The following is a 9,978-nucleotide window of genomic DNA, read 5'->3' on the forward strand; positions in this document are numbered from 1 at the left end:
TGTGTGTGTGTGTGTGTGTGTGTGTGTGTGTGTGTGTGTGTGTGTGTTTGGACTTATCTGTAGAGGGGATTAAAGCAATAACCTATACAAGTCAATTTTGATACACAGGTCACAGACATTATTTGGGACCCCAATAAAATCCAGCTGTGATTAGAATCCATGCAACTCATGACAATTGTTTAATGTCATCAAATCATCTTTGAGGATCTCTGATATGTTTGTGTCAGAGAAGGGTGGAAAGTGCTGGTCTGAGGAACGTTGGTGTGGAGCTTCTCCTGTTGTTGAAATACTCAAGGTCCTCCTATTTGACTTTTTTTTTAACCTTTTGAAAATTCTTTTAGGAAGAGGATCCAAGATGGAGAAAAGGCAGTAACTCACCTGAGGTAACCCAAAACTTCTTTGAGCACCTTTAAAAAATGTTGTAAAACAATTAATGAAGGCACAGAACCTACAAAAGGACGGGGTGAAATAATTTTCCAGCTGAAGACAACTTAGAAGGTCAGCAGGAAAGATCTGTTGCAACTGAAAGAGTGCAGCATAGTCCAGCACAGGCTGCACCCACATAGCTCTGGTCCCAGAAAATCAGGAGCCAAGGGTCTTGGGAGCCATGGGATCAGCAGGGGCAGCAGCTACTTCCAGAGCCCTCAGCCCACAGATGGTAAGGAGGTCAAATAACTGATCAGAAGGAGATTACATGGGTCTCTTTGTTAGCACTGAGACAGGAGTCTATTGCTTTGCCCATACTTGGATACAGGTTGCAGTCCTGGGTGGCAGTCCTAGGGCAAGGAGGAGCACTAGCACACCAGAAGTTGCAACTGCAGTGGAGCCAGAACCCTCCTTACAGTTCCAGGACAGAAAAGTGTGCTTGTGGTCACTCACAAACCAGAGCACAGGCCAGGAGAGTAGTAAACACTTCTCCTTAAATCATATCACCGTGGAAGAACTGAAAACTTACAGGTCCCTAAAAATGTCTCTGAAAACAGTTTTAAAACCCCTGAAGCACCCTGGAAGCAGAGCTTTACCTATTTTAGCACAGAGTTAAAAGTCAAGAAATAGGTTGAGGAAATTAGCAAATAACAGAAAAAAAATTCTGACTATAGAAAGTTGTGTCAAGGGAGATCAAAACATATATTCAGAGGATAACAAAATCAAAGCTTCTACATCCAAAGCCTCCATGAAAAATATGGATTGGTCTCAGGCCATGGAAGAACTCAAAAATGATTTTGAAAATCAAGTTAGAGAGGTAGAGGAAAAATTGGGAAGAGAAATGAGAGTGATGCAAGAAAATCATGAAAAAGGAGTCAACAGCTTAGTAAAGGAGACAAAAAATACTGAAGAAAATAACACCTTAAAAAACAGACTAGGTCAAGTAGTTAAAGAGATAAAAAAAAAGCCAATGAGGAGAAGAATGCCTTAAAAGTCAGAACTGACTAAGTGGAAAAAGAAGCACAAAAATTCACTGAAGGAAAAAAAAAACTCCTTAAAAAGTAGAATTGGCCAAATGGAAAAGGAGGTACAAAAGCTCACTGAAGAAAATAATTCCATAAAAATTAGATTTGAGCAATGGAAGCTAATGACTTTATGAGAAATCAAAAAACAATAAAACAAAACCAAAAGAATGAAAAAATAGAAAACAATGTGAAATATCTCATTGGAAAAAACAACTGACCTGGAAAGACATCCGGAAGAGGTAATTTAAAAATTATTGTTCTTCCTGAAAGCCATGATTAAAAAAAAAGACTAGACATCATCTTTCAAGAAATTATTAAGGAAAACTTTCCTGATATTCTAGAACCAGAGGGTAAAATTGAGATTCAAAGAATCCATTGATCCCCATATAACATATATCCCCAAATGAAAACTCCCAGGAATATTATAGCCAAATTCCAGAGCTCCCAGATTAAGAAGAGAATATTTCAAGCAATGAGAAAGAAACAATTCAAGTATCATAAAGCCACAGTCACTATAACTCAAGATTTAACAGCTTCTGTATTAAAGGATCAGAGGGCTTGGAATATGATATTCCAGAGGGCAAAGTAGCTAGGATTACAGCCAAGAATCACCTGCCTAGCAAAACTGAGTATTATCCTTCAAGGGAAAAATAGATATTTGATGAAACAGTGGAATGAACCATTCTTGATGAAAAGATCAGATCTGAATAGAAAATTGGACTTTCAAATACAGGACTCAAGAGAAGCATAAAAAAGATAAACAGGAAAGGGAAATCATAAGGGACTCAATAAGGTTAAACTGTTTACATTCCTAGAGGGAAAGATGATAAATGTAACTCATAAGAACTTTCTCATTATTAGGACACTTAGGAGGAGTATATATAGACAGGGCATAGGTATGAGTTAAATATGAAGGGATGAAATCTAAAAAAGTAAAATTAAGGAGTGAGAGATGAATGTACTGGGAGAAAGGGAAAGGTAGAAGTAGAATGGGGGTAAATTATCTCTTTAACCTGCAAATTTTTTTTTGCTTTTTTTTTGGTGAGGCAATCAGGATTGAGTGACTTGTCCAGGGTCACACAGCTAGTAAGTGTCATGTGTCTGAGGCCTGATTTGAACTCAGGTTCTCCTGACTCCAGGGCTGGTGCTCCACTGTGCCACCTAGCTGCCCCATAACCTGGGAATTTTGAAACTTGGCTCTGACCTTCTTGTAAATTTTCTTTCTAAGATCTCTGTAAGGTGATGATTTGAGGATTCTTTCTATTTCTACTTTACCTTCTTGTTATAGAACTACAGGGCAATTTTCTTTAATAATTTCTTGTATATTATATCTAGATTCTCATAACTTCCAGGTAGTCCAACAATTCTTATATTGTCTTTCCTCAATCTGTTCTTAAGATCAGTTGTTTTTCTAATGAGATATTTTAGATTCTCTTATATTTTTCCTATTTTTACTGTATCTTGGTGTCTTAGAACATCATTCGATTCCACTTGCCCAATTCTAGTTTTCATGGAGTTATTTTCTTCTTTAAGATTTTGTTTTCAACTTTCTTTTCATAATTTTCATGGATTGCTTTCCCCACCCCATTTTTTCCTCATTCTTTCTTATTTGATTTTTGAATTCCTTTTTATTTTCTTCCTTAAGATTTTGTATCTCTTTTTCCAATTGGTTAACTATCTTTTCATACTTTTCTTGCATTGCTTTTCCCCACCTAATTGTCACTTGTTCTCTTTTATTTGATTTTTGAATTCCTTTTTAAGTTCTTTGAAGGTTTCTTTTTTGGGTTTATGACCATTTGACATTACTTTTTAGGATGAGAGTGGCTTTTTTTTTAACCTCATTATCTTCTTCTGAATTTAAACTTAGACCTTCTTTTACACCAAAGTAGCTTTCAGTGGTCAAGTTTTTTTTTCCTTTGCTTACTCATTTTTATTTTTAATTTGTCTTATTTTATTTTTAGAAGCTTAATATTATTATTATCAGGTTTTAATCCTTAGTTGTGGGTAATGTTGCCCTGGGTCTCAAGTTTTTCTTTTTGTTGTTTCTGAATTCTATCTGGGGCTTCAATCTCAGGGACTCTTCTCTTCTTCCCCTAAGCCCAGCCATGCTGTCCCCAAAATGTTCTTCATCCCTGCAGTACTGCACTCACCAGGCTTGTCCTTGCTCCTCCTAGCCCACAGCCGCAGCCTGGGATCATGTCCAGTCAGCAATGCTAGCCCTGACTCCTGGAAACAGCAGTGGGTTCTTCAATCTTCCCTCACTCAGCATCCATCTGCTGTTCTTTAGATGAAAGTTTGTGAGGTGAAAGTTCTTGAGGCCCTGAATGATATGAAAGTTGAGGTGAAATTTCTGCTTCCCTCAGGGACTGTTTGTTGATTTAGTGGAGTCAGCCTGGAGGTGTTTACCCTTCACTCAGACCAAACCTCAGCCCCTAGAGTCTTCTCTGAGGTCCTCTCAAGATGTCCTAGGAGGACAACTGCTTTATTTTTGCTACACAATGTTCATTTTGTAGAGATTTTCTGTTTGTGGAGGAAATCTGTAGAGCCTGGAAATTTCTGAACTACTCTACCATCTTTCCAGAACGCTATTTGGTTTTTAAAATTTAGTTTCCTCAGTTTAAAATGGGGGATAACAGTATTTGCCTTAACCATCTGTAGCATTGCTCAAAGTTAAGAACTTTGCAAACTTTAAAGCCCTCTGGAAATGTGAGCAGGTTTTATTATTGTTATTTCACTTTCTTATGTTCTTTCTCTTCTTTGTGTATAATGAAGTTTATAGAGTAACATTATTGTCTGTTGAATTTTAATGTTTCCTTGAATAACATGCAGGTGGATAAAGTGATTATATAAATATATATATAAAAAATATATACACATTATATATAATATATATACATTATAATATACAATATATATGCATTGTATATACTATATATACATTATATATAATATATGTATATGCAATATATGTATATATACACTTTATATGAATGTGTACATAAACATATGTATATGTACATACGTATAGGTATTTGAATGAAAATGTTGGGATGTAGGCTCATCTTTGATGGGTTTATTGAAAGCAAATGTTTATTGACTAGAGGTGGCACAGTGGATAGAATGTTGGGCCTAGGGCCAGGAAGATCTGAGTTCAGATCCTGCCTGGGATACTTACTAGCTGTGTGACCTGGGGGAAGTCACTTAAGCTTTGTCTATTTCAGTTTCCTTCACAGTAAAATGGGGATAATGATGGCACCTGTTTTCCAAGGTTGTTGTGAGAATCAAATGACATATTTGTAAAGCTTTTAGCACAGCCCCTGGCCCATCATATGCATTTAGTAAATGCTTGTTTTATTCCTTGTTGTTATAATTATTGCTAAATGGCTACAAATCACTCATATTCTGGAATATTTGCTTTGTTATGCTTTTAAAGACAAGGGGCAGGCTTTCTTTCAATGATGGGAAAAATCACTAAAGATTTGGTAACTGGAAAATAAATGTAATTCTATATTTAGGGCACATTGAATTTAAGGCCTATAGACCATGTATCAAGCCTCCTATTTACCCATTCAAAAAAAAATTAAATGGGTAAAACAGATGCAACACATATGAGAAAGTGTGGACTAACATAGTGATTGTTTCTAGGGTTTTATTGCCTTCTAGAAGTACCACCATTTTAAAGTGTCGACACCAGGTCATGGCCAGCTTTAGAACAGGGCAGGTCCAGGTGTCCTGCACTGAGAGAAAGGATAAATTGATTTGGACATCACACTATCACTAATATATTATTACCAAGGGATGAGTGAGAAGAAAGAAGGTATGCATAAATGTTGTGAATCCAGAGGTTGAGATGCAGAATGAAGGTGGTAGAGTATAGACTGGGATCCAGCTGAACTCTCCCAACATTCCCCTACATACAACTTCGAAATAATGCCTCAAATCAAATTTTGGAGTGGCAGAGCCAATAAAAGGTAACAGGTAAACATTTTTTTTCCCAGACTAAGACAACTTGAGAGGTCCACAAGAGAGTTCTGCAATACTGGAGTGGATACAAGCCTGGAATAGCACTAGCAGTGGGTCTTGGAGGCAGCTTTAACAGCAGCAGTAGCAACAGCTTTAAGAGTTCTCAGCCCAGAGGTGGTAAATGGGTTGGACAAGTGGTCAGAAAGAGATTATAGGGGAACCCTATCTGGCACTGGGTATAGCTGGTGCTGATTGGCAACTCTAATGCCCATATATAATATTGGATCATAGTTTCAGGGTGGAGAAGAGTATTTGAAATGGGTCACAAGGGTTCCAGGGACAAGTGGATCACTGGTACTTGCGGCTGCAGGAGAGCACGGACTATTCCTGGGTAAATACTAGAGAGCATACCAGTAGAGTAGTGACCTCACCTCTCCTAAGATAATACCACCATGGAAGAACTGAAAACTTGAAGACCCTCAGAAGTTACTCTGAAAACAGAAGCACAAAAAAGCCCAAGGCTTGGCACAGTGCTTCCTCACCCCCAAGTGAGGAGAGCCCAACTTTAACATAAAAGTCAAAGTCAAGAAATAGGCTGGATAAGTGGGTAGACAACAAAAACAAAAAAGAACTTGATCATAAAAACCTGCTATGGTGGCAGGGAAGACTAAGACATAAACTAAGAAGAAGACAACGGTGTGGAAACAGCTACAAGTAAAACCTCAAAGAAAAATGTGAATTAGACCAAAGTTCAGAAAGAATTCCTGGAAGAGTTAAAGAGATAAGAGTGGTAGAGGGAAACTTTGGAACAGAAATGAGAATGATGCAAGAAAATTATGAAAAAACAATTAACAGCTTGGTAAAAGAGGCACAAAAATAATGAAGAAAATAATACCTTGAAAAACTAAATTGGCCTAATGGTAAAAGAAGCACAAGAATTCATTGAAGAAAAGAACTTTTTAAAAAGCAGAATAAGCTAAATGGAAAAGAAGGTACAATGATTAACTGAAGAAAGAGCTACTTAAAAAGCAGAATTGGTTAAATGGAAAAGGAGGCACAAAAATTTACTAAAGAAAATCATTTCTTAAAGATTAGAACTGGTCTAAGGGACACTAATGTCCCCATGAGACTTCAAGGAACAATGAAACAAAATCCAAAAAATGAAAAAAAAATAGAAAAAAAAATCTGAACTGTTTCATTGGAAAAACAATTGACCTGGAAAATAGATAGAGGAGAGATAATTTAAGAGTTTTTGGATTACCTTGAAAGCCATGATCAGAAAGAGCCTAGACATGATATTTTAAGAAATTATAAAGGAAAACTGCCCTGGTATCTTGGCTCCAGAAGGTAAAATAGAAATTGAAAGAATTCACCAATCATATCCTGTAAGAGATCTCAGAAGGAATACTTACAGGAATATTATAGCCAAATTCCAGGGCTCCCAGGTCAAAGAGAAAATATTGCAAGCAGCCAAAAAGAAAGCATTCACATATAATGGAGCTACAGTCAGGATCACATAAGATTTAACAGCCTCATATCAAGGTAGTGGAGGGCTTGGAATATGATTTCCCAGAGGACAAAGGATGTAGGATTACAACCAAGAATCATCTGCCCAACAAAACTGAGTATAATCCTTTTGGGGAAAAGAATTAATAAATGAAATAGAGGACTTTCAATCATTCCTGATGAAAAACCAGAGATGAATAGAAAATCTGACATTGAAACAGAAGACTCAAGAGAAGCATAAAAAAGGTAAACATGAAAGTGAAAGCTTAAGGGACTCATCAGAATAGATGAGAAGTGTAATTATTAAGAATTTTATCATTATTATAGCTGTTAACAGGAGTCTACATAGACAGAGGGTACAAGTATGAGTTGATTATATTGATATGATCTTTAAAAAAAGAATATAGGAGTGAGAAAGAGAGAAACAGTGGTAGAATAGGGAAGGGAGAAGTAGAATTGGCCAAATTTTCTCACTTAAAGGAGGCACACTAAAGGAGAGCTTTTATAATGAAGGAGAAATATGGAGGGGGTAGCAGTGGCAGACAATGCTTAAACCTCACTCTCATCAGAATATGTACATACTTAGTTGTATATAGAAAACTGTTTTATTCAATAGGGACATAGGAGGGGAAATGGATAACAAATATGGGGAGGGATGTTAAGAAGTAGTGCAGATTGGGGGTCACAGTAGGTGGAAACAACACAGACTTTTGAGAAGAGACAAGCTGAAAAGAGAGAGAAAAGAATAAACAGAGGGAAATGGGATGGAGGAAAATGCAGAGTCAGTGATCATGACTATGAATGTGATTGTGATGAGCTACCCCATAGAATGGAAGCAGATAGCAGAATGGATTGGCAACCAGAATCCAACAATGTGTCATATACAAGAGACGCACTTCAAACAGAAAGACATACACAAAGTTAAAATAAGGGGTTGGAGCAGAGTCTGTAATGTTCAGCTGAAGTCAAGAGGACAGGGGTGGCAATCATGATCTCAGACAAAAGAAAAGAAAAAAAATAAACCTGATTGAAAAAGATAATCAGAAAAACTACATTCTGCTAAAAGTTACTAAAGTCAATGAAATAATGCCAAAAAATTTTATAGCAAGTTTCTCTGATAAAGGCCTCATTTCTCAAATATATGGAGAACTGAGACAAATTTATTAAATAAGAGTCATTCCCAACTGAAAAATTGTCAAAGGATACAAAAAGGCAATTTTCTGAAGAAGCAATCAAAGCTATCTATAGTCATATTTTAAAAAAATGCTCTAAATCACCATTAATTAGAGAAGGGCAAATTAGAGCAACTCTGAGGTACTATGTCATACCTATCAGAAATGATAACTGTTGGAGAAGATGAGGGAAAATAGGCACATTAGTTAATTGTGGAGTAGTGAACTGGGCCAACCACTGGGGACAACCATCAGGAGTATGCCCAAGGGCTATAAAACAAAGCATACTGTTTGATCCAGCAATACCACTGCTAGGTCTATAGACCAAAGAGATCAAAGAAAAAGGAAAAGCACTATTACGTACAAAAATATTTATAGCAACTCTTTTGTGGTTGGAAAAAAATTGGAAATTGAAGGGATATTCATCAATTGGGGAATGGCTGAACAAGTTGTGGCATATGAGTATGTTGGAATTCTATTGTACTATAAGAAATGAGTAAGGGGTGGTTTCAGAAAACAAAACAAAACAAAACAAAAAACATGACAAGATGTATATGAACTGTTGCAAAATGAAGTGAGAAGAACCAGGTAATCATTGTGCACAGTAACAGCAATGTTATAATGATGATCATCTGTGAAAGACTTGGCTACTCTGATCAATATAGTGATCTAAGACTCCAAAGTGCTCATGATGAAAAAATGCTATTCACCTCCAGAAAGAGAACTGATTAACTATGAGTACAAATTGAAGTACAATTTTCTCACTTTTTTTCTCTTTCTTTTCTGTTGCTTTTTTTGGTGACAAGGCTAATATGGAAATATGTTTTGCATGATTTCATATGTATAATTGATATCATACTCTTTGCCTTTTCAGTGGGTAGGAGAGGGCTGGAAAGAAGAGAGAATTTGGAATGCCAAATTCAAAAAGAAAGGAATGCTTAAAAATAAAGACTGAAATAAAAGATTCCAGAGGGTGGCTTTGAGGACTTCATCCCCAGTTGTGCTCAGCTGGGTGGCCTCAGCTTGGCAGGTGAAGGATCAAGTCAAAATGTAGACATAAAAATATAGAATTTAAATTAGCAAATCTAAGTTGTCCTGGAATCCATACTGATTAGGGGGATATAGGCAAAAGTGAAGTTTGAGTATACAAACAGAATTGGCACTGTGAGCTTAGAACTAAATACAGAATCAGATATAGCATTCTAGGATCACCACTAAATGGACAGATCCACTAAACAATCTAATGTGGGTATGATTGTTAACCGTAGAATAACATTTTTTTTGCTCTTTGTGACCAGCTGTCTCCTACACCTCAGAGTAAGGCAGAGGTCCTGAGGTTCTTGACATTCACACATAAAGGACCAAGCACTCAGGGATGACAAGATAGCTTTCTGCAGTTATTAACAGGGCTGCAATGCAGGAGGAAGAATAAATTTGTTCTGTGTGGTTGCAAAGCAAAGAACCAGGAGCAAAAGATAGAAGTGGCAAAGAGGCAAATCTAGGGCTAGTATCAGTAAAAATTCTGTAATAATTGGAACTCCTCATAGGTAGAATGGGCTCAGTTGTGAGCTGGTGAATTCCTCCCTCTTTGGAGGTCTTCATGCACCTGACAGGTATGTTGCAGTGGGGATTCCTGTGGAGGTACAGTTTGGACCAGATGTACATTGAGGTTCCTTCCAAAATCTAAATTCTTTTATTTTGTGATTTTTTCTTTGCTATAGCATTTTTGGGGTGTTCTGTTCTTTTCTACTACATTTCTCATATGCCACCTTATTACAATCCCTCATCTCCTCTCATCTAGATTGTTGTAGTAGCCATCAAATTGGTCTCTCCATTTCATCTCTCTCTCTCTCTCTCTCTCTCTCTCTCTCTCTCTCTCTCTCTCT

This window comes from Vombatus ursinus, unplaced genomic scaffold, assembly GCF_900497805.2.
Source record: "Vombatus ursinus unplaced genomic scaffold, bare-nosed wombat genome assembly UNPS02014863.1, whole genome shotgun sequence".
In the NCBI taxonomy this organism is placed as follows: domain Eukaryota; kingdom Metazoa; phylum Chordata; class Mammalia; order Diprotodontia; family Vombatidae; genus Vombatus; species Vombatus ursinus.